The sequence below is a fragment of the Lepidochelys olivacea genome (assembly GCF_965140295.1).
Source record: "Lepidochelys olivacea isolate rLepOli2 genome assembly, chromosome: 16".
In the NCBI taxonomy this organism is placed as follows: Eukaryota; Metazoa; Chordata; order Testudines; family Cheloniidae; genus Lepidochelys; species Lepidochelys olivacea.
In genome coordinates, this window is record NC_140426.1 from 7,043,054 (window position 1) to 7,067,013 (window position 23,960).

Consider the following 23,960-nt stretch of genomic DNA (forward strand, 5'->3'; position numbering starts at 1 on the left):
AGCTGGCAAGTGGGGAGGGTTCCTGAGCCCAGGTTCCAGCCTGAGGCCCCCCCCCCATCTGTACCAGTTTTACAGCCCAGGCCCTCCGAGCCTGAGTCAGCCGGCATGGGCTGACTGTGGGTGTGTAATCACAGCATAGACCTCCCCTTGGAGGGGGATGCAGCTTTCTATCTAGGTCTTCTGCAGCCCTCCTCCCCACAGCACGTGAGCCCCTCCCCAGCTGCCAGACAGCGTTTTGCCGAGTTATTTACCGCTGGGGACTGGAGAGGCCGGGTCGATGCGGTGATTTGTCCAAGGTCCTCCAGGAGGCCTGTGGCTGTGCTGGGAACGGAGCCCAGGTCTCAAGTCACCCTCCAGAGCCCTGGCCAATAGCACCTCATTCTTAGCTTTGTTACTGGGAGAGCCCCTCTCTTTTCGGTCTCCACAAAAACAACATCACAGCAGCGAAGAATTTGACACAGCTGCTGATTCAGCTCTGGCTGGGCACAGCGACAAGCAGCTGGCTTACACCTGCCCCACTGAGGGGCTGGTACATTTCCATGTGCAGTGCTTGGGGCTGCCTTATAGGGCACATGATCACAAGGGTGCAGGACTGCCCCGGCCAGGCTTTGCTCCATCCTCTCCCTCCTCCGACCTGCTCCAGCAGGCTGCCCCCACAGCTAGGGCTGATGCAGTTAAGTTCTGAGAGCAAGTGAGGCTGCAGGGTTGACACTGATGAGTATGGAGGGTAAAAAACAAAACTGTAGTTAGGAGGTCCTGCATAACATGGATTAGGTGGTCATGTCTACAGGTGGTTCAGCAGATACAAATCTCTCTGGTCAGGGCAGGTGTCACTTCAATTCCACAGAGATGAGTGGAGACCAGATGCATGTTCTAGACCCCCTTCCACCGTAGCCATCTACACTCTAAGAATCACAACCTGCTTCTTCATGGCCTTGCCCCTGTGGTCTCCATTCACACCTGTGCAGAGGTGTAACTAGTGAGATGCTCAGTGGTAGTATTTTACTGCTCTTCTGTACTGGTGTGAATGATGACACAGGGCCAGTGGGAAATCCAGCCTAGACTATTGGGCCAGTATAGGGGGCTTGTGAGTGGTGTACAAGGTGTTTTCAGGGCCTTGAAAAGGACAAGCCTGTGACAAACCACTTGGACCCTAGTAAGCAGAGAAGCCCTAGACAATGTGATCCCAGCATGCCAGGCCCCAGAATGGGTATAGATGTGCCCCTCAGAGCAAGAGGGACGACTCCCGCCCCCCCCACGCCATTCAGTCAGAACTACAGCTTGGAAGGATCATTAAATTTAGTGTGAATCAAAATGTTACATTACTTGAGAGATGGTTTATTAATGCTACATTCACCAGGCTCTGGGGAAAGCAAGTACATGCGTGGGAGAAGGTTACGCAGTAACTAGAACAAGAGCCTGCCAAAGCAAGCTTGCCGAATTTGTCCAGGCAAATGGATCCATTCACTCAGGAGCCACATTCCTAGTTAAGGCTGCTGTCCCCAGGAGAGTCCCGGTCACAACTGCTCAGCACAGGTCCACCTCATCCTTCTTGCAGGCAGGGGCATGGTCTCTCTGGGAGCAGGCCCCAACCTAGTTTCATGTCCCCTTTCTCTGAAGAATTTTGAATAAGGGGGGCAGCACCTCACTGTTCCCCTCACAGTACCGGTCAATGATGATGCACTTGTAATGCCAGAGAAGCAGCAGGACCATTAGTGAAATGGTGGTCATTATTCCTAGGGCAATCAGCAGCTTCTTCCAGGGGCAGCTGCCAGGCTTGCATGAGTCAGGCTCCAGGCAGGATGGTCCCTGCTCAATACTGGCCAAATGCACCCCTAGCTTGTGGGGCTGAAGTAGACATTTAACTCTAGATAGGAGCATGGAGTTGATGCTTCCAAGCCTGGGGGAGCCTGCCTCAGCCTGGCATGGCCCTGGAGTCTCCATATCATCCTGACTAATCAGTTTGGTCTTCATGGTCACATCAGGCTTCACAACAGAAGAAGCCAATGGAATGACCCTGCACGCTGACCAGCCGTTCTAGGTGCTTCCCAGAGCCCTGCGAGGAAAAACAAAAGGGAGTGAGGGGCCGTCAGAACTCTGACTAGAGCGGAGGCATCTGTCAATGGGCAGCTAGAAAGTGAAGTGACACCTCTGCATAGGGTTGCTTGCCCTGTTTATTTGGTGAGAAATGAGTGGGCTGACAAGGACTTTGTAACCAAATACAAAGAGACCCCAGGCTGATGGAGTCCTCCAGCATGGAGGTTTTCACCTGGACAGTGCAGGTTTGGTGAAGCTGGATTTTTGCCTGGTTTAAACAGTATGCCACCAGAATCCCAACTGTGAGCTGGCACAGGGCTGCTCATGTGCCATGGAAGTGCCATGCGTTTTGTGGGACAATCGTTTGGCAGCCCTGCCATGCATTTTCACAGCCCAGCTGAAATCTCATGCAGCCACGCCACAGTGCGGGGATAGCTCCAGTTACACCTGCTAAGCAGCCATCCAGGGATCTCTTCTCTTGCTGCTGCCCCTTGAGGGTCTGCATGGAGACAGACCAGCTGGCGAGTGACACCGGCCACAGAAGGGATTTGGCAGCTATGTAGATGCCTCTCCTTGTTGGCTGAGGTGGTAAGAAATGCAGCCAGCACATTCTGTCCTCCAGAGGGGCAGGGAAGACCCAACATATGACACTCAGGTGGTCCCAGCCCCCATGAGTGGCAGCAGTGTTTTCCCAGAATGTGGAGTGTTCCCTAGCGCTGGCCAGCAGGCCACATACATGTTCTCCAGAGTCCCAGCTTTCCTTTTTAAGAGGAAAAAAAAACTCTTTAGTGTTATAGCTGCAGAGAAAACCTTCAGAACATGACCCAGGTGTAACTGATGCAGTGATGACTGCCTGAGTTTGCAGATAGCCTGAAATAATAGCTCTGAGGTGTGAATGGCCCTGTTTATATTATCTCAGATGCCACTGATTATAGGTAATGGGGATATCTGAAGTATCTCCACTGCTCAAAGCAGTGAAGAAAGGAGAGGATGTAGTTATTCTAAGGATATAATCTAGGAGTTAATCTTTAACGTCACATGATGGGTTGAAAGGGGGTGAGATTAGCCTTCCAAGTTTGAAAAATGGTGAGCAGAAGAGACATGGAGGTTACAGAAAGAACTGTTGCCATTGAGAACCAATCAGATCGTCTTGAAACACCCAGTCCCCAGCCCCAGTGGATTTTCTCGATGGACCCAGGAGAGCCCCAGTGTTTCTGCATACAGCTCTTCAGTCTGCAAGAGTCCTGAGGACAGGTCATGGGCAAGGTCTCTGGGGCCAGTTGGCTCCAGCAGAGTAAAAGCAGAGACCATCTGCCCAGAGCAGGTCCAGGCATTGCTCCAGGGCAGTGTCCTCCTTCTGCCTAATGCTGTCCATGCATGTACCCTCCGCACAATCTGCAGATGTGCCCACCCCAGCCAAAACTCAGTATGCAGAGTAGGGCTTTCAAGGGAGCGTCAGGCTCCCTCCTGACCTCAGACAAACTGTGCACCTGTGTCAATAACAAAGGTTCCTTCGCTGCTCATATATGTACACACAGCCGTCTGTTTGGACCCTGTCACCCAGGCATGGCCGACTCCAACCCTCCCAGCATCGATGGAGCTGCACAGAGTGAACGCACTGCCTGTCTAGCAGCAGCCCTAGTGCCTGGGCTGGTGGAAAGGGGGCTCAGGTGGGTCCAGCTCTGCTCAGAAAGGGGCTTTAGGCCAGGGGTGCTGGAAAAGCCTGGATCCAGGCTATACTTGTACTTGCAACAATGCTTCAAAATGGACACTGAGTTTGCCACCCAAGACAACCTGTTCTGGCCAAAGGCAGAGTTAAGATTCAGGCTCCCTCGGCTTTTGCTTTAGTTCCAGCGCCCAGCCCCAGGGACAGTCAGTGGGCACCTTTGAAGATGTTGGGCCAAGTGCCCACTGACTCTGTCCCCGTGGAGCGACGCCCCCCAGTGGGCGTCATAGGACTAGACCACAGTTCAGAATGGCCAAGCCCCACCCCCTGGCAGCTGTGAGAATATCACACCACTCAGCTGTTTGGGGGGGCAGGGTAGCATCACAAGTGCCTCACTCATCACCCCGTTGGGGCCAGGGCTCCCTCCAAATATGCAGAACTGCCAGGCCTTGCTGGCAGTCGGTACCCTTCCGGCTGCTCCAGGGTGCTCCTCCTTCAGGATGCCTGTCCCCCGAGGGGAGGGGAATGTCTGCCAGGCACTGGTCCTGATGCTTTTCTAAGGGGTCAGCTAGGTTGGCGCCTAGAGTAGCAGCTGTCACCTCCCAGGGGTGTTTGGGGCTAGGAGGCCAGACTGCCAGCTACGCTGTCTGGAGAGCCACTTCCTTGGCAGTTAAGGGACTCAGCCCTCTCAGCTCCGCTTTCCAGATGAGAAGCTAGCCCAAGTGCAAATACAGAGTCAGCCCCGTGAGGGCTAGCTGCTGCTGCTGCTGCTGCTGCTGCTCCCCCCTGGCTGGCAAGAAGGGCCCAGCTCCACTCTGAGGGCCCTGGCGGGGTGGGGAGATTAGAAAGGGGAGTGGGAGCAGATGCAGCTAAGCAGCAATCCGAGCATTCCTTACCTGAAGGAAAAGGCTGCTTAGGGAGCCCCCGTGTAGCTTCCTGCAGTGCCGCTGCCCCTGGGCTGTCTGTTACCAAGCCCCCACACCCAGAGCAGGTGCTGCCGTGCAGGCATTTATTACAGCTCCTGGCCAATCAGGTCTGGCCCCTCCCAAGCCTCCCAGAAATAACCCCAGCTGCTGAAGGAAGGAGTCTGCCAGATTTGTATCACATCCCTGGCTGTGTTCCTAGAGTTACAAGTGCTGAAGAGGGCTCCTGCAAACACCAGAGTACTTGGCAGGCAAGTTATCTTCGTTTATAAACAAGGAAAGTGAGCCTGCCCATGCAGTTTCCAGGTCCAGAGCACTGCACAACCTGCCTGCGGACAAATGCTGCAGCTCCACGACCCCAGAAAGGGGTCTAGGGAATGGTGCATGGGCTGGGACTTTCCTGGCTTTTCTCCTGTCTCTGCCAGTGACTGATATGCCTGGCCACTTCCCCAACGTGTGCCTTGGTGTCCCCTTCTGTAACCCTGACCTGGGCCTGAGCTCCCTCGGGAAGGTCTGTAGGGGCTGTGAAAGCCTCTGATGAAAGATGTTAGCAATGGGCTTAGTGCCCAGGCAGCTCCCACTGTGGCATGAAGGGCCAGAGATTTGAGAAGGCTCAGCAGCCACCATGCCCCTAGCGCGTGGAACCCTGCTGGAAAGTGAGCCCTGGGCATGGAGCCCTGCTGTGATCTGGACCCTGGAGTAGGGGTGGGTGCCCTGGCTGGGCACCAGGCCCCCAGAGGCGGGGAGGATGGGGATGTGGCACCCTGCTGGAGATCTGGCCATAGGCAGGCAAAGAATATGACAACTTACAAACCCAGTTTCTTTGCCCTTCCTGGGAATGAAGGAATGGAAGAGGTGACACAACCAGCATGTTTGCAGCTACTTACAAAGCTACCCATTTTGTCAGTTCCTTTTCCCCATCCACAGACATGCCCAGATGAGAAAACACAGGAGATGGGACAAGGGGGAAGGAACTGATGTTCCTTCCTCAGACTGGCCATAGGCAGGTGATAGTCTCCAGGCCAGAATCACAGTTCTTTCCTTAGCAGGCACTCTGTGGTCAGATTGGAAAGGTTGGGTGGTTGGAGGTACAGACCCATTGCTGGATGGGTCTGTTTCCCCTTTTCCCCAGTAGCAAGTGTCAGCAGACCAGACAGAACCAAATCTAGGACTGGCTGGGGTCTGTGGGTAAAAGCCAAGAAATGCCCAGGCCTGAGGTTTGGTAAGCTTATGTTCTTCTTGGCATGACTTTGATGAAATGGTCAGAGGCTTTCCCTAGAGTTTCAGAGCAATAGTTCATAGGCCTTAAGTCTGCTTGTAGTAGGAAGAGGCTTCTGATACATGGATTTATGTTTCAAAAAGCTGAAATTTCCCATGAAACAAAAAGTGTGAAAAATTTCAAATTGGGACCATCAAATTATTTCATTTTGATAGTGTCAAAACATTGATATAAATATTAAACATAATAAAAGATTATGCATGCATATAGTAATTATTAATATTATTTTAATATAAAAGTTAAAACAAAATAAATCAAAATGATAAAGCCACAGTGAAATATTTTGACACTATCAAAACAAAGCAAGAAAGTCAAAATGACATTTTTCTGTCAAAAATTTTGTCAAGAGACATGTTCCAGTGAAGCATTTAGATTTCAATGGAATTGCATTTTCTAATGTAAAACTGTTCCATCAAAATCTTTGGCCAACTCTTTTAAGGGACAGTTTCACTCCCATGTGCTTACATGGGACTTAAATGGTGCCTACGCCTTGTGTGGGGTGAATTGCACACTAAGAGCTGGAAAAATGATAGCTAAATACCTTCTTAATCTGCGCTCTGCAGGAAGGATGGGTGTCATGGACTAGCATGGGAAAGATTATGCATATACAATGGTTCAGTGTAAGTGGGAGGGTGGCTGTTGATGGCCGAGTTAAGCTTTGAGCACTCCAAGTATGAATTTGTTGTCTCAAGAAGTCTGAGCAGACTCAGACTGAGCTGGCTGCTTACTTGTCTGTTAATTAAAAGTGCAGATCTCATTCCAGCCAGCCTGCCCCAGAGTTCTACTTAACGTTACAGCAGAGTGTCCTAGAATCATAGAATATCAGGGTTGGAAGGGACCTCAGGAGGTCATCTAGTCCAACCCCCTGCTCAAAGCAGGACCAATCCCCAACTAAATCATCCCAGCCAGGGCTTTGTCAAGCCTGACCTTAAAAATATCTAAGGAAGGAGATTCCACCACCTCCCTAGGTAACACATTCCAGTGTTTCACCACCCTCCTTGTGAAAAAGTTTTTCCTAATATCCAACCTAAACCTCCCCCACTGCAACTTGAGACCATTACTCCTTGTTCTGTCATCAGCTACCACTGAGAACAGTCTAGATCCATCCTCTTTGGAACCCCCTTTCAGGTAGTTGAAAGCAGCTATCAAATCCCCCCTCATTCTTCTCTTCCGCAGACTAAACAATCCCAGTTCCCTCAGCCTCTCCTCATAAGTCATGTGTTCCAGTCTCCTAATCATTTTTGTTGCCCTCCGCTGGACGTTTTCCACATTCTTCTTGTAGTGTGGGGCCCCAAACTGGATACAGTACTCCAGATGAGGCCTCACCAATGTTGAATAGAGGGGAACGATCACGTCCCTCGATCTGCTGGCAATGCCCCTACGTATACATCCCAAAATGCCATTGGCCTTCTTGGCAACAAGGGCACACTGTTGACTCATATCCAGCTTCTCGTCCACTGTAACTCCTAGGTCCTTTTCTGCAGAACTGCTGCCGAGCCATTCGGTCCCTAGTCTGTAGCGGTGCATGGCATTCTTCCATCCTAAGTGCAGGACTCTGCACTTGTCCTTGTTGAACCTCATCAGGTTTCTTTTGGCTCAATCCTCCAATTTGTCTAGGTCCCTCTGTATCCTATCCCTACCCTCAAACATATCTACCTCTCCTCCCAGTTTAGTGTCATCTGCAAACTTGCTGAGGGTGCAATCCACACCATCCTCCAGATCATTTATGAAGATATTGAACAAAACTGGCCCGAGGACCAACTCTTGGGGCACTCCACTTGATTCCGGCTGCCAACTAGACATGGAGCCATTAATCACTACCCGTTGAGCCCAACAACCGAGCCAACTTTCTGTCCACTTTATAGTCCAGTGTCTCCTTTTCCAATCAGCATCCTTGCCCTCTTTGCTGGGCTTAGCTTGACCCAGCTATTCTTCGGGTCCATTCCACTCCAGGTGTCTGCATGCCAGTGCACCGAAGCTGGAGAGCTGTTTCCCATAGCAGTATCCCTTGGGGCTGTGCATTTGTCCTCCTCACGCTCATGCTGCCAGCCAAGAGTATAAAGGGGCAGAGTGCCCTAATCTCCCTCCTCTCCACCCCCAGTTCCTTCATGCTGCCTGTGGTCAGTAGCTGGAGTGAGCGTGAGCATCTCATGTTTTCCTTTTGTGCCTTGCTTAGAAAACGCTTCTAAAGGCTTTTTTGTGTAAACAGTTTAAAAAAGTTTTGAGTCAGTTAGTGTAAACCTGTGATATGTTTTCATTCATCTTATTTTTCTTTTGTTTCTATTGAGCTTTGGCTCAGAACCAGGACATGCTGAAATCTGCTGCAGTTCAGAATGTTCTTCGGAATAGCAGGTAGTCCTCTACCAGGTGCAAGTGGAAGAGGTTCTCCCTTTGGTCCCAGTGGACAGATATCTTTCCTTCACAGGTTCCCATTCAGTTTACTCTGGATTATCTCCTTTACCTGAAAGATAGCGGCCTTTCAATCTATTCAGTAGGGGTTCACCTGGTTGCACTCCGTGTTCCATCTGCCCATAGCCGGCAGGTCTGTGTTCTCCAACCCTATGGTGACCAAGTTCTTAAAAGGTTTGGACAGGCTTTCCCCACCTATTAAAGAACCAGCTCCATCCTGCGGCGTAAACTTAGTCCTCTCATGATTGATGAGGCCCCCTTTTTGAGCCCATGGCTACCTGCCCATTGTCTGAGCTTTGTTAATAGCTATTACATTGGCTAGGAGGGTTGATAGCTGATCCTCCTTATACAGGTTTTTTCAAGGACACGGTGGCCTTGCAGCCACACCCCAAATTCCTCACTAACATGGTTTTAAGACTTTTATATGAATCGGACTATTTACTTGCCCACCTTTCTTCTGAAACCTCATTCTCACAAAGAGGAAGAAAAACTCCATACTTCAGATGTTCATAGAGCATGAGCTTTGTCCTGGGACAGAACTAAGAAGATCTCCTCAGTTCTCCAATTCCTTTGCAGAAAGGATGAAAGGGAAACGTGGTACCTCTCTGAGGATTTCTTATTGGGTTTCCTCCTGCATTCATCCCTGTTACAACATTGTTAATGTCTCTGAACCTCAGTGAGTCTTAGTACACTCTTCAAGGGCTCAAGCAGCATCAGCGGCTTTCTTGGGTCATGTCGTCATCAGTGACATTTGCACCTGTCCTGTAACTGTTGTTCTTTGAGTTAGAATCATAGACTTTAGACGATCATAATGGTCCCTTCTGACCTTAGTCTGACCTCCTGCACAACACAGGCCACAGAATCTCACCCACCCACTCCTGTAACAAACCCCTAACCTATGTCTGAGCTATTGAAGTCCTCAAATCGTGGTTTAAAGACTTCAAGGTGCAGAGAATCCTCCAGCAAGTGACCCGTGCCCCACGCTGTAGAGGAAGGTGAAAAACCCTCAGGACCTCTGCTAGTCTGCCCTGGAGGAAAATTCCTTCCCAACCCCAAATATGGCGATCAGCTAAACCCTGAGCATGTGGGCAAGACTCACCAGCCAGACACCCAGGAAAGAATTCTCTGTAGTAACTCAGATCCCACCCTATCTAACATCCCATCACAGGCCATTGGGCATATCTACCGCTAATAGGTAGATCAATTAATTAATAGGCAAAGATCAATTAATTGCCAAAATTAGGCTATCCCATCATACCATCTCCTCTATAAACTTATCGAGCTTAGTCTTGAAGCCAGATATGTCTTTTGCCCCCACTATGATTCTATGTGCTGCCCCAACAGGTCCTGCTTTGGGAAAAAGTTCTCTAGCTTCAGTGCCCTGGTGCACAGACCGCTAGAGTGGAATGGAAATATGTAAGCGCGTCTCAAAGAACAACAGTAACTGAGCAGGTATGTAACAGGTTTTTCTTTAATCCAGCTTCAGTATTCCCCAAACACATATCATGACTGGCCAGAGCAGAGGTGCCAAGGGGTGCCGTGCAGTGCAGGGTGGCTCTTGCTCAGGCTCTCAAACATCATAGCACGCCTCACAGCCTGAGCTGCAACACCAGGGGAGTGTGGGACAAACACACGGGATAGAATTGTGCCAAGCAGCCACCTCCAAACTCCAGACACTCCCCTGTGTCCTGCCCACTGCAGCTACGTTCCCCTCCCCGTCACACTGCTGCCTTGGGCCCAGACCTACAAGGGGAAGATGGGAGTCATGACTCCTAGATGGGCTGCTGCTGGCCCTCTGCATATAGCGCTTGTTACTCCAAGACCAGCTCTGGCTGCCTGGGCCCTGCTGAGTGGTTAGGATGGAATCGGGAGTTACTGGGGTGTGTTTGCCCTCCAGGGCTTGGAGCAGGTTTGGCCTGGCAGGGAGGCAGTGCTACCAGGGGTGTGCAAGGCAGGACTGAAGGGGAAGGGAATGAACTCCATGGAGCGAGCCCTGTGTATGCTGGATTCGCTGGGCGAGTTTGCAGCTGCTCTCCTGCCCTTTAGGGCAGTGAGGCAGGTGCAGGAGGGCTGAAGGGCAGGTGTAATCTCTGCCCAGCCCAAGCAGCTCCATGCCCAGTGCAGAGCCAGCTCTGCCTCCACAGGGGGTATTGCATGGCCGAGGAAGGCTATTCTGTGCCCCTGCAGTGGCCCACCGTGACAACTGCAACAGGGTACAATTCAGGGCAGCCCTCTGGGCTCCTCTGGCCAGTACCAGCTTCCGCAGCCCTGGACATGGAAGGGGCAAACTGCCCTTCTCCGTCTCTGAGCCAGCACAGGTTGGAACCTGGCCCGCTGTGCTTGGGGGCTGCTCTCAGAGTTCTGCAGCAGAACTGGGTCCCAGCCTGCAAGGCAGCTACTGCCAGGGACCCACTTCCAGCCCTAAGAAGTACCTCTGCCTCCCCAGCTGTTGCTGTTCAAAACAAGTCTCCAATGTCAATATTGCCTCTTGGTGACCTCACCACCAGAACACGAGTTATATAAAGACACTTGACATTTCCCCTGCTACCACCTTTCTGGCCTGCAATTTGTGCAGTGGCTGTGGGGGGAGCAGGCCGGACTGTTTACCAAGGGCTGCCTGAAAAGCTGATGCTCCCTGGCCTGCTTCCTGCTTGTTTGCTATGGATTGATTCCCGCCGCCCCCGCCAGCCTCGCTTCTCTCCCCAGATCAACACAGCTAATGGCTGGGGAGCTGCTGTGGCAGGCAGGACCTTCTGGGAGATACGGGCTGAACCAAAACATCCCTCCCCTGAGCGGTGGGGGGCCCAAGTACAAGTCCCTGGTTCAGTGACTGCACTTAGTATAAATCAGTGAAACAGTTTCAGCAGGAGCAATCTAGAGAGCACTGCCCCAGAACAGCCTGAGCCTGTGATCGGGCCCCTCCTGCAACCCCCAGGTTCAAGTCCCTTCGCCACAGGCAGCAGAGGGGGAAACCGAACTTTGCCCCTAGCTCAGCGTGCCCTAGCAACTGGTTCAAGATGATAAAAGAGGCACTTCCTGCTCCAGCCATTTGGTGAAGCTTCATTCATAGAATCATAGAATATCAGGGTTGGAAGGGACCTCAGGGCGTCATCTAGTCCAACCCCCTGCTCAAAGCAGGACCAATCCCCAACTAAATCATCCCAGCCAGGGCTTTGTCAAGCCTGACCTTAAAAACATCTAAGGAAGGAGATTCTACCACCTCCCTAGGTAACGCATTCCAGTGTTTCACCACCCTCCTAGTGAAAAAGGTTTTCCTAATATCCAACCTAAACCTCCCCACTGCAACTTGAGACCATTACTCCTTGTTCTGTCATCTGCTACCACTGAGAACAGTCTAGATCCATCCTCTTTGGAAGCCCCTTTCAGGTAGTTGAAAGCAGCTATCAAATCCCCCCTCATTCTTCTCTTCCGCACACTAAACAATCCCAGTTCCCTCAGCCTCTCCTCATAAGTCATGTGTTCCAGACCCCTAATCATTTTTGTTGCCCTTCGCTGGACTCTCTCCAATTTATCCACATCCTTCTTGTAGTTCGGGGCCCAAAACTGGATACAGTACTCCAGATGAGGCCTCACCAATGTTGAATAGAGGGGAACGATCACGTCCCTCGATCTGCTGGCAATGCCCCTACTTATACATCCCAAAATGCCATTGGCCTTCTTGGCAACAACGGCACACTGCTGACTCATATCCAGCTTCTCGTCCACTGTCACCCCTAGGTCCTTTTCCGCAGAACTGCTGCCTAGCCATTCGGTCCCTAGTCTGTAGCGGTGCATGGGGTTCTTCCGTCCTAAGTGCAGGACCCTGCACTTATCCTTGTTGAACCTCATCAGATTCCTTTTGCTTTTAAAAAAAAAAAGCCTGGAAATTAAACAAAGCACTTAGTTTGGGGCTTAATTAAGTGTTTGGTTTGAGCTAAAAGAAAACTGACTTTGATCACTGACCATTTTCAGAGTTTCTGGTTTCAGTTTGACTCTAACCAATTTTAATCTTTTTTTTTTTCCAATTTTTTGGAACTGCCAGTGAACCGAGAAACCAGTTATTTGCCCAGCTGTAGGGCAGCCTGAATCAAACCTGGATAAGGCCCTGGCGGGGTTTGCCCCCAGAGGTGTGGGAAGTTCTCCATGTTCACACCAAGGTGAAGGGAGACTCGTAGCCAGGAGGCAGGGCCCCAGCTGCTCCCTAATGTTTGTGTTACTCCATGGCTTGGCTTCAGTCTCTGTGCAGGCTGCAGCCCATGGGAATCAACTCCCAGCTCCAGCCCCTGACTCTACCCTACTTCCCCTGCCTGAAATTGCATTGCTTGAGCTCTGCACTTTGAGGCAGCAGCTAATGTGCCATCTGGCTCACTTGGGCTGTGCTACCTGGCTCCTTCGCCAGGCCTCAGCCAGGCTCTGGGGTTCAGCAGGAAAAAGTCTGATTTAACCAGCTGCAGCCAATCCTATGATGGGAAGGGGTTGTAATAACAGAGCCGAGCAGGCCTGCTTTAATTGTTAGCCTAACAGGTGAAAAGTGGGCAAAGGTTCATGACTTGTCACAATGATCTGTTATAGCCCATCTTTTCTTACACAGTTTTCTAAGGGGACAGAAGGGTCTATTGATCCCCCTCAAGGACTGCCTTCAGATTATGACTGGTAAACAAGAGGAGCAGAGGATCAAAAATCAATGAACCAAAACTGGAGTGTCAGAAATGAGGTGGACAAAATAATGAGAGGATGGATTATTTCACTCATTGCCTTTTTGGGGTCCTTAAAGAGATTTTTTTTGTGGGCTGGGGAGGGAGGGAGGGAAGACTTTTACTGCGTGGGGCGGAAGGATTGTGACCCCTTGATACCAGCCCTTGATTCCCCTTGACCATCATCACTGCACCAGCGAGGACCCCACCTGATACATGTGAGATCCTGCTCTCTTTTCCTCCCTCATGTGCTCCTTTCTGCCCCCCCCCCACAAAAAAAATCTTCCTCTTGTCCTTTCTCTCGCCCGTCTTTTCACCTGATCCTGAAATCCATTGTCCTGCATGGCACCAGCATGGAGAGGTGAAACGGCCCATCTGGCTCTGCTCAGCCTGAGAAGGACCAGTGAAGGACAGGGACCTGTCCACACCAACCAGATGATGTCCCTGACTGGGAAAGTGAGCCTGGGTCCAGAGCAACAGCTGACCTGCTGGCCATAAGTATCTGTCCGTGACTAACCAGGCTCACTGTAGCCTGAGAACAGCAACAAAAGCGGTATTTCCCCCATCTTTACTATCTTACTCTTCTCTCCATTTTGGGTCTGTCTGTTTTGTCTGAAGCAGGGAAGTGATTATCATTCCCGCTTCAGAACGGAACAGCAGAATTTACTCTTTCTTCCCCACCAGGAAGGCCAGTTTAACTGAATAAGAGACTTTAACCAATATTCACTGTCTCCAAAAAGGGCTTTGATAGGTTTTGATTTTGTTTTGTATTAACAATCCGTTTCAGTGCTCTTCCCCTCACTTTGATTCTTTTCCTTTTGTGTATTTTTATCACGAACCTTATAAACTTTGGCACAAATTTTACAGTGTTTGCCATGGTACATATGCAGGTTGCGGTCTCTGTATACCAGCCCCTGACCCTGACGTAACACTGTTTAATGTTGGACAGTGCCTGGCTTATGTCAACACCTTTAATTCTTCGGGCCCATATGTGACACTACGCCCCATATTCTTCAGAGTTGTATGATTATGATGTAATTATGATGGATCTTGTACAAGATATGTCTTGTCTGGTGGCATTGGAAAAGTTACAGTTGTTTGAATATGATTATCCTATTTGCGTGCATGTATCATTTTTGTATCTGGAGTTATAAATATTGACTATGTATCTGCATTTCAAATGTGGTGGCACCAGGGTGACACCCACTAGGCAAGATGCTTCCAGTCTAGACAGCTGGTTGGGAAAGGCCTGTTCAGGGTAATGGGCCATTAAGAAAAACAATAGGCCTTAGGAGAAGCTTATCCCCCACCTGGTGAGCCTTCCTGAGAGCACTTCAGGTGAGCCTTCCTGAGAGCCAATGGATAACGGTTGCTATGACTTAGGGCTAATCTACACCGGCAATGTGGCTTGTGCAGTCGCGGCAGAGCGCTGGGAGAGAGAGCTCTCCCAGCACTCAAAAAAACAAAACCTCCACGAGGGGCGTGGCTCCCAGGGCCGGGAGTGCGGCTCCCAGGGCCGGGAGTGCGGCTCCCAGGGCCGGGAGTGCGGCTCCCAGGGCCGGGAGTGCGGCTCCCAGGGCCGGGAGTGCGGCTCCCAGGGCCGGGAGTGCGGCTCCCAGGGCCGGGAGTGCGGCTCCCAGGGCCGGGAGTGCGGCTCCCAGGGCTGGTGCACTGTCTAAGCTGGTGCTTTACAGCGCTGAAATTTGCACTCGGGGGTGTGTTTTTTCACACCCCTGAGCGAGACGGTTGCAGTGCTGTAAAATGCCAGTGTAGATAAGCCTTAGCAAGCTATGCAGGGGCATGCGACCAGACCACAGGGTGACACTGAACTGCATTTTGGGTACCTGATTTTTCCACAAACTGATTTGAAACTGTTTTTGGAACAAAGGGTTCCCACCATATCTTAAAGCTTTATAAGGTGGGGTGTGACATCATTTCTTGGCTTCACTCCCTGGACGAGGACTCCTGGAAACACCTGAGGAACAAAGACGGAACTGGGAGAAGTGCTGGTCCCAGGCTAAAGGGATTTCTAGCCTGTGTATGGAAACCTGGTGGACTGCTTGTATTATCAATCAGGTTGGGAAATTGCTAATTCAAATCCCATCTATCTAGTATGTTAGGCTTAGTTTGTGGTTTTGTTTATTTGCTGGGTACTCTGTTTTGATCTGTTTGCTAACACTTATAATCACGTAATCTATTATTTGCAGTTATAAAGCAAAAACAAGTTTATTCTGAACCAGTGTGCCTTTGCGTGTCTGGGGAAAGTCTCAGCTTGGTTAACATGGGCTTGTTGCATATTCCTTTCCACACGGAGGGAGGGGCAAACTATTTGTGAACTTACATTCTACAGATCCCTGGGCCGTGCAAGACGGTATCATTTTGGGTTTACTCCAGCGGGGGGAGGGGAGGGGAGGGAGCCTGGGGAGCTGGGAAATTGGCTGGTCTCTGCTGTTTGGACTTGGGTTGCTTAGGTACAGCGCTCAGGTACCTCCGTTTCGGTGAGTGGCGACACCTGCTGTTGTATTGAGTGATAACGGGGCTGGGTGAGGCTTGATGGTGTCACCAGCCAAGCAGTGTGAAAAAGGGCCAGCCCAGCTGGGAGGTTAGAGGGGCACAGCAATTCCCACAGCTCCCAGACTGCACCCCAGGGTGACAACCCGTCCCACCATATATTCCACCTACATTAATACAACAGAGGGCAGTAGCCAAAGCCGCCTCTGCGTGTGCCCTCTGTGCCACGAGAGAGGGCTTGCTGGGAGAGCTGCTTCCAAGCCCATCACTTCCGAGCAGGTGGCTTGGAGAGGCAGAGCAGGGAAAAGTATTTGGTGTAAACAAATGATGACTCGGGTTTGGCCCCTTTCCCTGTTTGGGGGTTGTCTGATGCCTGCAGGGGAAGGTGCTGGTTTGGATCTCGGCTCCCTGAGGCCTGTTCGGTCTGTGATACCAGCAGAGGTGGCCGAGTGCTGGAGCTGACAGCCCACTCCTGGCAAAGCAGCAGGTGCTGGGGACAGAGGGCTATGTGTGCATGGGGATGTCCTTAGTTCTGCTGCTGGCTGGCTGCCCTCCTTGGTCTTCCAGAACATGGAGTTAATGATTTTCAGGCCTCAGCTGTGTGCCAAGGCTTTTCCTGGGCATTGAGGAGGGAGGGATGATGGGGATAGGGCTTGTTGGGGGTTGGGATGGTAGGTAGGAGGGCTGGGCTGAGAGCTCTGGAGAGGCAGAGAAGGGAAACAGCTACATTTCATGGCACTTCAGGCAGCAGCAGGACATTGTCCCTCTTCCCCCTGGAGCCTTAGAAGCAATGGCAATAAGGAGGTAAGGGAAATTCCTTTCCATCTTCACGTGGCCTACTGCAGGGAGGGAGGAGTCGTAGCTTCTGTGGCCGAGTGCACTGAGGCTGCTTGCAACCCTCCAATCCCCTCCAATCCCCTGGGTGCCACCTTCCCGTCCCCTCTATTGCAGAGACTCCCAGCAACTCTTCCTCAATCGCCCCATTGCCAGGGGTTCTGTGTGCTCCCTATTCCTCCATCCTCCTATATCAGGGTCCCCCACGTCCTCAGCTCTGTGGGCACCTCCTTTCCCACCTTCCACCCATGCCAGGAGCTCTGGTGGCCACCTTGCCCCCATCTCCTAAAGCAGGGTCCCCCAACCTCTCCCTGCACTGGGGGATCTATGTGCCCCTATTCCTGCCTTCTCCCATGTCTGGGGTTCTGTGGGCTCCCCCAATCTCCTCTCTTTCTGCCATGCCATTTCCCTATTCCCCTCATTCCAGGTTCCTCCATTCTCCCCTCTGCACCTCCATTCCCCTCTTCTGTCCCATGCTACCCATTCCCCTTCCTCCATCCCAGGGTCTCCACCCTGCCAGGGATTCTGTGTGCACTCCACTCCCCCTTCTCCCAATGCTAGAGGCTGTGTGCCCCCCTTTTAGCAGTGTCCCCCAATTTCCCCGCTGCTAGGTATTCTGTGTGGCCTACATCCTCCCCATACCAGGGTCCCCCATCTTGCCCTCCACTCCAGGAACTGTGTGCATGCCCCCTGCCTCCCACCATTACTGTTCATTTGGGAGAAATGGCGTGGAGGGAGTCAGAATGGCCCACTAGAGGGAGGATGGGCAGAGATGAGCTAAGGGTGCTGTTATGCTGGCAGATGTCAAGGGTACCATCAGTCAGTTCTTTGATCCACAGACAGTTGCAGAGGTGCTTGAAGCTGTGGCTCTTTGCTAACGTGATACCAGGGGCTCCATGGTTCCCCATATTTTGCTGGAATTAGCCAGCACTTGGGCAGAGCATCCTGCTGTTGACCACTAGGGGATGCTATTGCCTTTGCCTAGCAGGTAGCCCCCAGCAGCCTGCGGAGCTGGAGAGCGCCATGCAGACAAGATGCGGGGAGCTGGCCAGGTGTGGCCCTAGGTCCCCCCTTTCATGCTGATGGCAGGGAGTCAGCACAGAGATCCCGAGGAGCAGAATGGGAAAACCCAGGGGAGCAATATCCTTCCTGCTGCCCCTGCCAGGTGGGACTGGCAGCGATGCCTCAGCGCAGGAGGCTGCTACAGGGAGAGAAGCTGCTAGGGGCTGCCATGGAGAAGGGAAGCAGAACTGTGAGCCAAAGCCTGGTGTCTGCCAGCTGATGGGAGAGCAGGGTGGGGCTGCCAGGGGCAGGGGAGGGCCACTGTGAGCGCCAGGGAAGCGGCATCCAGGGGAAAGGGGAAAGGCAATCACCAGTGCCAGGTTAGTGACACAAAGATGGAGGCGAAATGGACACTCTCAACAGCTTCATTGGTTTTGTTTTGTTTTTTAAAAAGGAGGGGGAGGGCAACGTAGCCTGTGTCCAGCACTGAGTCAAGACAGGCTGCTTTATTCTTCACACGGCACTCCCTAGTGATGACACGTTACAATGCAGCTTCACATCTTCCCTTCCCTTCCCTCCCCCCACAGCCCATTTTGACAGTTTTAAAAATGATACAACTATTTTTTTAAAAGTAACTTAAAATTTCCACATGTCCACCTGTTCCTTCTCCCTGAATCATACTGTTTAACTACACAGCTAGAATGGGTGACTAGGTTGTCTTTTATTTGCATCAACTCTCCTGGCAGGTTTAGAATAGGTGAATCGTCTTCCCCTGGTTCTGCACCTGCGATTTGTAGAGTTTGCTCAGTTGACTGAACAATTTCTGGAACAAAGGGAAGACGTGAAAGATTTGGGCTGAACGCTCTGTCGGTCTCACAAGCATAGCTGAGCAGGGCATTGATGGTTCAATGGTAGAAGTCTCACGCAGGTGTCCTGGGTTTGATTCCTGACCAATGCAGCTGCTCTTTTCTAGGGCCCCCAGCAGTTCTGCTGTGGGTGTGGTTGGCTCCTAGCCTCTTAGAGATGGTCTAAATAATACTTAGTCCTGCCATGAGTACAGGGGATTGGACTAGATGATCTCTTGAGGTCCCTTCTAGTTCTATGATCGGGCCATGCATTCTTTTTCTTTACAACAGCTGGGGTTCTCCATCTTTTTTCCTCCATCCAGTTTAATGCAAATGTGCTCAACTAGATTCAGATCTGGCAATTCTTTGAGAGGAGTTGGTAATGAACGTGTTTATAAGCTTCTTTTGACTGGATTTGGCTACTCTTCTCTGGTCTGGGCACTTTGGGGCTAGATTCTTTTCTATTCTTGGAACAGTTGTCCTGAGTTGCCCTCCTATCAGGAGCTGAGCTGGGCTATAGCTGGTAGCTACTAACGGTGTTGATAATTCCGAAGAGCAAGGAATGGATCTTCCTGCTTCAATATTTTCTTAGCTGTCTGTACAGCCTGCTCAGACCCTCCCTTTCCTTGTGGGTAGTGGAGGCTGCTAGTGATGCACTCAGTATCCTATGTTTCAAATGACTGAAATTCAGTTGTGGTGAGCTGTAGAGTGTTGTCCATCACTAGTGATTCTGGAATACTTAAAGAACATTCACCGGTTTCATTTCTCAGTAACACTGCAACATGTTGTGTCTTTCAAATATATTATTTCAATATATCTAGAAACATAATGCACTACAGCTAGGCAATGAGGTCCTCTGAATTCACATAGATCCGCTGCTAGCCTCTTCCAGGATCTGTCTGGTAGAGGTGTTGTTATCAGAGGCTCTGTGCATTGTGTTGGTCAGTTAGTTCTGTAGTGTTTACATGAAGGTTCTGCATTCTTCATGCCCCTTTGCTGATTCCAGGCCACCACCCTGACTAGCTGGCCTTTATGTGCTTGTAACGGGCTGCACTCACCCCGCACTGGAAGGGGAAGAGTTAACTCCTCACTGTGGGCTGAGGAAGCCACGCCCCCATGTCCCTACTGGGCATGCTCCAGGTGCAACAATAGTCTGGAGTGACTGCCAAGGAGGAAGGATGCTCCTTGCCAGGTCCAGTCCAGGAACAGCGGGAATCCCTGATTGCGGAAGCCGGAGATGCCGAGACACAGACAGACGCCCAAGTACATGCGTATGCCCGAGAGGGACCAGAGTCACTGGGAACGGAACATGCAGAGAAGCCTGGAGACCCCGATGATGGCTCAATGGCAACTGCAAGGGTATGTCTACACTGTGAAATTACGTCGAATTTATAGAAGTTGATTTTTTAGGAAGCGATTTTATACAGTCGATTGTGTATCCCCACTAAGCGCATTAAGTTGGCAGAGTGTGTCCACAGTACCATGGCTAGCGTTGACTTTCAGAGCATTGCACTGTGGGTAGCTATCCCACAGTTCCTGCAGTCTCCGCCACCCATTGGAATTCTGGGTTAAGCTCCCAATGCCTGATGGGGCAAAAACATTGTCACGGGTGGTTTTGGGTACATGTCATCAGTCGCCCCCTCCCTCTGCGAAAGCAATGGCAGACAGTCGTTTCACGCCTTTTTTCCGTGCGGGTGCCATACTGTTTTCAGCAGACGGTGCAGTAGGCCTGCTAACCATCATCCACCACTTCTGCTGAAACTCTGCTCTTCTGCAGATGCCATACCATGGCAAGCATGGAGCCCGCTCAGACCTCTGCGGCAGTTATGAGCATTGTAAACACCTCGCACATTATCCTGCAGTATGTTCAGAACCAGACCCTGAAAAGGCAGGTGAGGAGGCGATGGCAGCGCGGTGACAAGAGTGATGAGGACATGGACACAGACTTCTCTCAAAATATGGGCCCTGGCAATTTGGACATCCTGGTGGCAATGGGGAAGGCCCATGCCATGGAACGCTGATTCTGGACCCAGGAAACAAGCACAGACTGGTGGGACCACATAGTGTTGTAGGTCTGGGATGATTCCCAGTGGCTGCAAAACTTTTGCATGTGTAAGGGCACTTTCATGGAACTTTGACTTGCTTTCCCCTGCCCTGAAGCGCAAGAATACCAAGATGAGAGCAGTCCTCACAGTTCACAAGTGAGTGACGATAGCCCTGTGGAAGCTTGCAACGCCAGACAGCTACCGATCAGTCGGGAATCAATTTGGAGTGGGCAAATCTACTGTGGGGGCTGCTGTGATCCAAGTAGCCAATGCAGTCACTGAGCTGCTGCTATCAAGGGTAGTGACTCTGGGAAATGTGCAGGTCATAGTGGATGGCTTTGCTGCAATGGGATTCCGTAACTGTGGTGGGGCTATAGGGATATGTGTTTTGTCTATCTTGGGATCAGACCACCTTGGCAGCCAGTATATAAACTGAAAGGGGTACTTTTCAATGGTGCTGCAAGCGTTGGTGGATTAAAAGGGACGTTTCACCAACATCAACATGGGACGGCCGGAAAAGGTGCTTGATGCTTGCATCTTCAGGAACTCTGGTCTGTTTGAACAGCTGCAGGAAAGGACTTACTTTCCAGACCAGAAAATAACTGTTGGGGATGTTGAAAAGCCTATAGTTATCCTTGGGGACCCAGCCCACCCCTTAATGCCATGGCTCATGAAGCCATACACAGGCACCCTGGACAGTAGTCAGGAGCTGTTCAACTATAGGCTGAGCAGGTGCAGAATGGTGGTAGAATGTGCATTTGGACATTTAAAAGCACGCTGGCGCAGTTTACTGACTTGGTTAAACCTCAGCGAAACCAATATTCCCATTGTTATTGCTGCTTGCTGTGTGCTCCACAATATCTGAGAGTAAGGGGGAGACGTTTATGGCGGGGTGGGAGGTTGAGGCAAATCGCCTGGCCACTGATTATGCACAGCCCGACACCAGGGCAATTAGAAGAGCACAGCATGGCACGCTGCGCATCAGAGAAGCTTTGAAAACCAGTTTCATGACTGGCTAGACTATGGTGTGACAGTTCTGTTTGTTTCTCCTTGATGAAAACCTGCCCCCTTGGTTCACTCTACTTCCCTGTAAGCCAACCGACCTCCCCGCTTCGATCACCACTTGCAGAGGCAATAAAGTCATTGTTGTTTCAAAATCATGCATTCTTTATTAATTCGTCACACAAATAGGGGGATAACTGCCAAAGTAGCCCGAGAAGGGTGGCGGAGGACGGAAGCACAGGTGGGGTGGTGGATGAGGGGAGGAGGGAAGGACAAGGCCACACTGCGCTTCAAAACTTATTGAATGCCAGCCTTCTGGTGCTTGGGCAGCCCTCTGGGGTGGAGTGGTTGGGTGCCCGGAGTGCCCCCCCCCCGCGTTCTTGGGGGTCTGGGTGAGGAGGCTATGGAACTTGGGGAGGAGGGCAGTTGGTTACACAGGGGCTGCAGCAGCAGTCTGTGCTCCTGCTGCCTTTCCTGCAGCTCAACCATACGCCGGAGCATATCCGTTTGATCCTCCAGTAGCCTCAGCATTACATCCTGCCTCCTCTCATCACACTGCTGCCACCTATCATCTTGATCCTGCCACCTCTCCTCTTGCTCCCTCCTCCTGTCCTCGCGTTCATTTTGTGCTTTCCTGGACTCTGACATTGTTTGCCTCCACGTATTCTGCTGAGCTCTTTCAGTGCAGGAGGACTGCATGAGCTCAGAGAACATTTCATTGCAAGTGTGGTTTTATTCGCCTTCTTATCTGCACTAGCCACTGGGATGGAGATGATAGGGGGAGCGTTGAAACATTTGCAGCTGCGGGAGGAAAAAAAGAGAGAGTAGTATATGAAAAGATACATTTTTAGAGAACAAGGGGTAGACTCTTTCATGGTGAACCAAGCTGTTAACATTATATAGCACGTGCTTTTGGTACAGGGTCACTCCCCCTCCCCCATTCTCTGGGATCATCGCTTCACCCCTCCCCTCACCGCGTGGCTAACAGCGGGGATGATTTCTTTTCAGCCACAGGCAAACAGCCCAGCAGGAACGGCCACCTCTGAATGTCCCCTTAATAAAATTTCCCTATTTCAACCAGGTGACCACAAATGATATCACTCTCCTGAGGATAACACAGAGAGATAAAGAACGGATGTTGCTTGAATGCCAGCAAACACGGACCATATGCTGCCATGCTTTGTTATACAATGACTCCAGACTACGTGCTACTGGCCTGGCCTGGCATGGTAAAGCATCCTACCATGGAGGACGCAATAAGGCTGAACTCCCCAGAAACCTTTTGCAAAGGCTTTGGGAGTACCTCCAGGAGAGCTTCATTGAGATGTCCCTGGAGTATTTCTGCTCCATCCCCAGACACGTTAACAGACTTTTCCAGTAGCTGTACTGGCTGCGAATGCATCCCAAGTCTTCAGGGCAAATTAATCATTAAACACGTTTGCTTTTAAACCATGTATTATATTTACAAACGTACACTCACCAGAGGTGCCTTCTCTGCCTTCAAGGTCTGGGAGCATGCCTTGGGAGGATTGGGAGGGTATTGGCTCCAGGGTGATAAACAGTTTCTGGCTGTCGGGGAGAACGGTTTCATTCTCGTCCTCCTCCTCATCTTCCTTGTTCCCAAAATCCTCATTCCTGTTGCATGAGATTCCCCCCTTGCAGGTGTCCACATACAGGGGTGGGGTAGTGGCAGGGGCACCCCCTAGAATTGCATGCAGCTCATCATAGAAGTGGCATGTCTGGGGCTCTGACCCAGAGTGGCCATTTGCCTCATTGGTTTTTTGGTAGGCTTGCCTGAGCATCTTAATTTTCATGTGGCACTGCTGTGGGCCCCTGTTATAGCCTCTGTCCATCATGCCCTTGGAGATTTTTTTTCAAATATTTTGGCATTTCGTCTTTTGGAATGGAATTCTGATAGCACGGATTCGTCTCCCCATACAGCGATCAGATCCAGTACCTCCCATTCGGTCCATGCTGGAGCTCTTTTGCAATTCTGGGACTGCATGGTCACCTGTGCTGAAGAGCTCTGTATTGGTCACCTCTGTTGATGACCTCACCACGCTGGCCAAACGGGAAATGAAATTCAAAAGTTCCTGGTGCTTCTCCTGTGTACCTGGCTAGTTCATCTGAGTTGAAAGTGCTGTCCAGAGTGGTCACAATGGAGCACTCTGGGATAGCTCCCTTAGGCCAATACTGCCAAATTGCATCCACACAACCCCAAATTTGACCCGGTAATGATTTCAGCACTAATCCCCTCGTTGGGGAGGAGTACAGAAATTGATTTTAAGAGCCCTTTAAGTCGACAAAAATGGCTTAGTCGTGTGGACTGGTACAGGGTTAAATTGATCTAACGCTGCTAAATTCGACCTAAACTTGTAGTATAGACTAGGGCCAAGAGACATGGTCGGAAGCGGCCCGGGGGGACTAGTTATAGTCCTGCAAGAAGCTAGAATGTTTCAGTTTGAGCCGCACTGACTCAGTAGTGGCACACATTGCCATTGATAAGGCCTGGGCCAGGACCTGGTGGAGCAGGGAGGGCCTGGGTCCCCCTACCCCTGCCATCACTCACTCCTAGGTGGCGGCCCAGTTCCCCTATTGGCCACTGGGCTGCTCATCCCCGAGAGTGGGGGCAGCCATATTGGTTCTGAGCGCTAGGCCTTATAGCTCTGGGAGGAGAGACAACTCCATTGGCTCTGACCATTAGTCATTACAG

General features: G+C 51.1%; 1 protein-coding gene and 1 long non-coding RNA gene across 3 annotated transcripts in view; one reads left to right on the forward strand and one right to left on the reverse strand.

The window, feature by feature from the left end:
- Nucleotides 1-23,960, forward strand: part of TOR4A (torsin family 4 member A) — an 88,454-nt gene that overhangs the window by 21,804 nt on the left and 42,690 nt on the right. The window contains exons 5-6 of one of the 2 annotated variants that reach the window (XR_014714290.1): nucleotides 9,659-9,766; nucleotides 12,906-13,093. The gene's annotated coding sequence lies outside the window, so the exon portion shown is untranslated. Of the gene's footprint in view, nucleotides 1-9,658; nucleotides 9,767-12,905; nucleotides 13,094-23,960 lie in introns of those variants that run through there. The other variant, XM_084649645.1, reaches the window with a different exon arrangement.
- LOC311531853 lies at nucleotides 1,323-4,681 on the reverse strand. Its single transcript, XR_014714291.1, has 2 exons — nucleotides 4,600-4,681; nucleotides 1,323-2,056 (listed from the first exon to the last, which is right to left on the reverse strand). It is a non-coding gene; the product is annotated as an uncharacterized lncRNA (long non-coding RNA).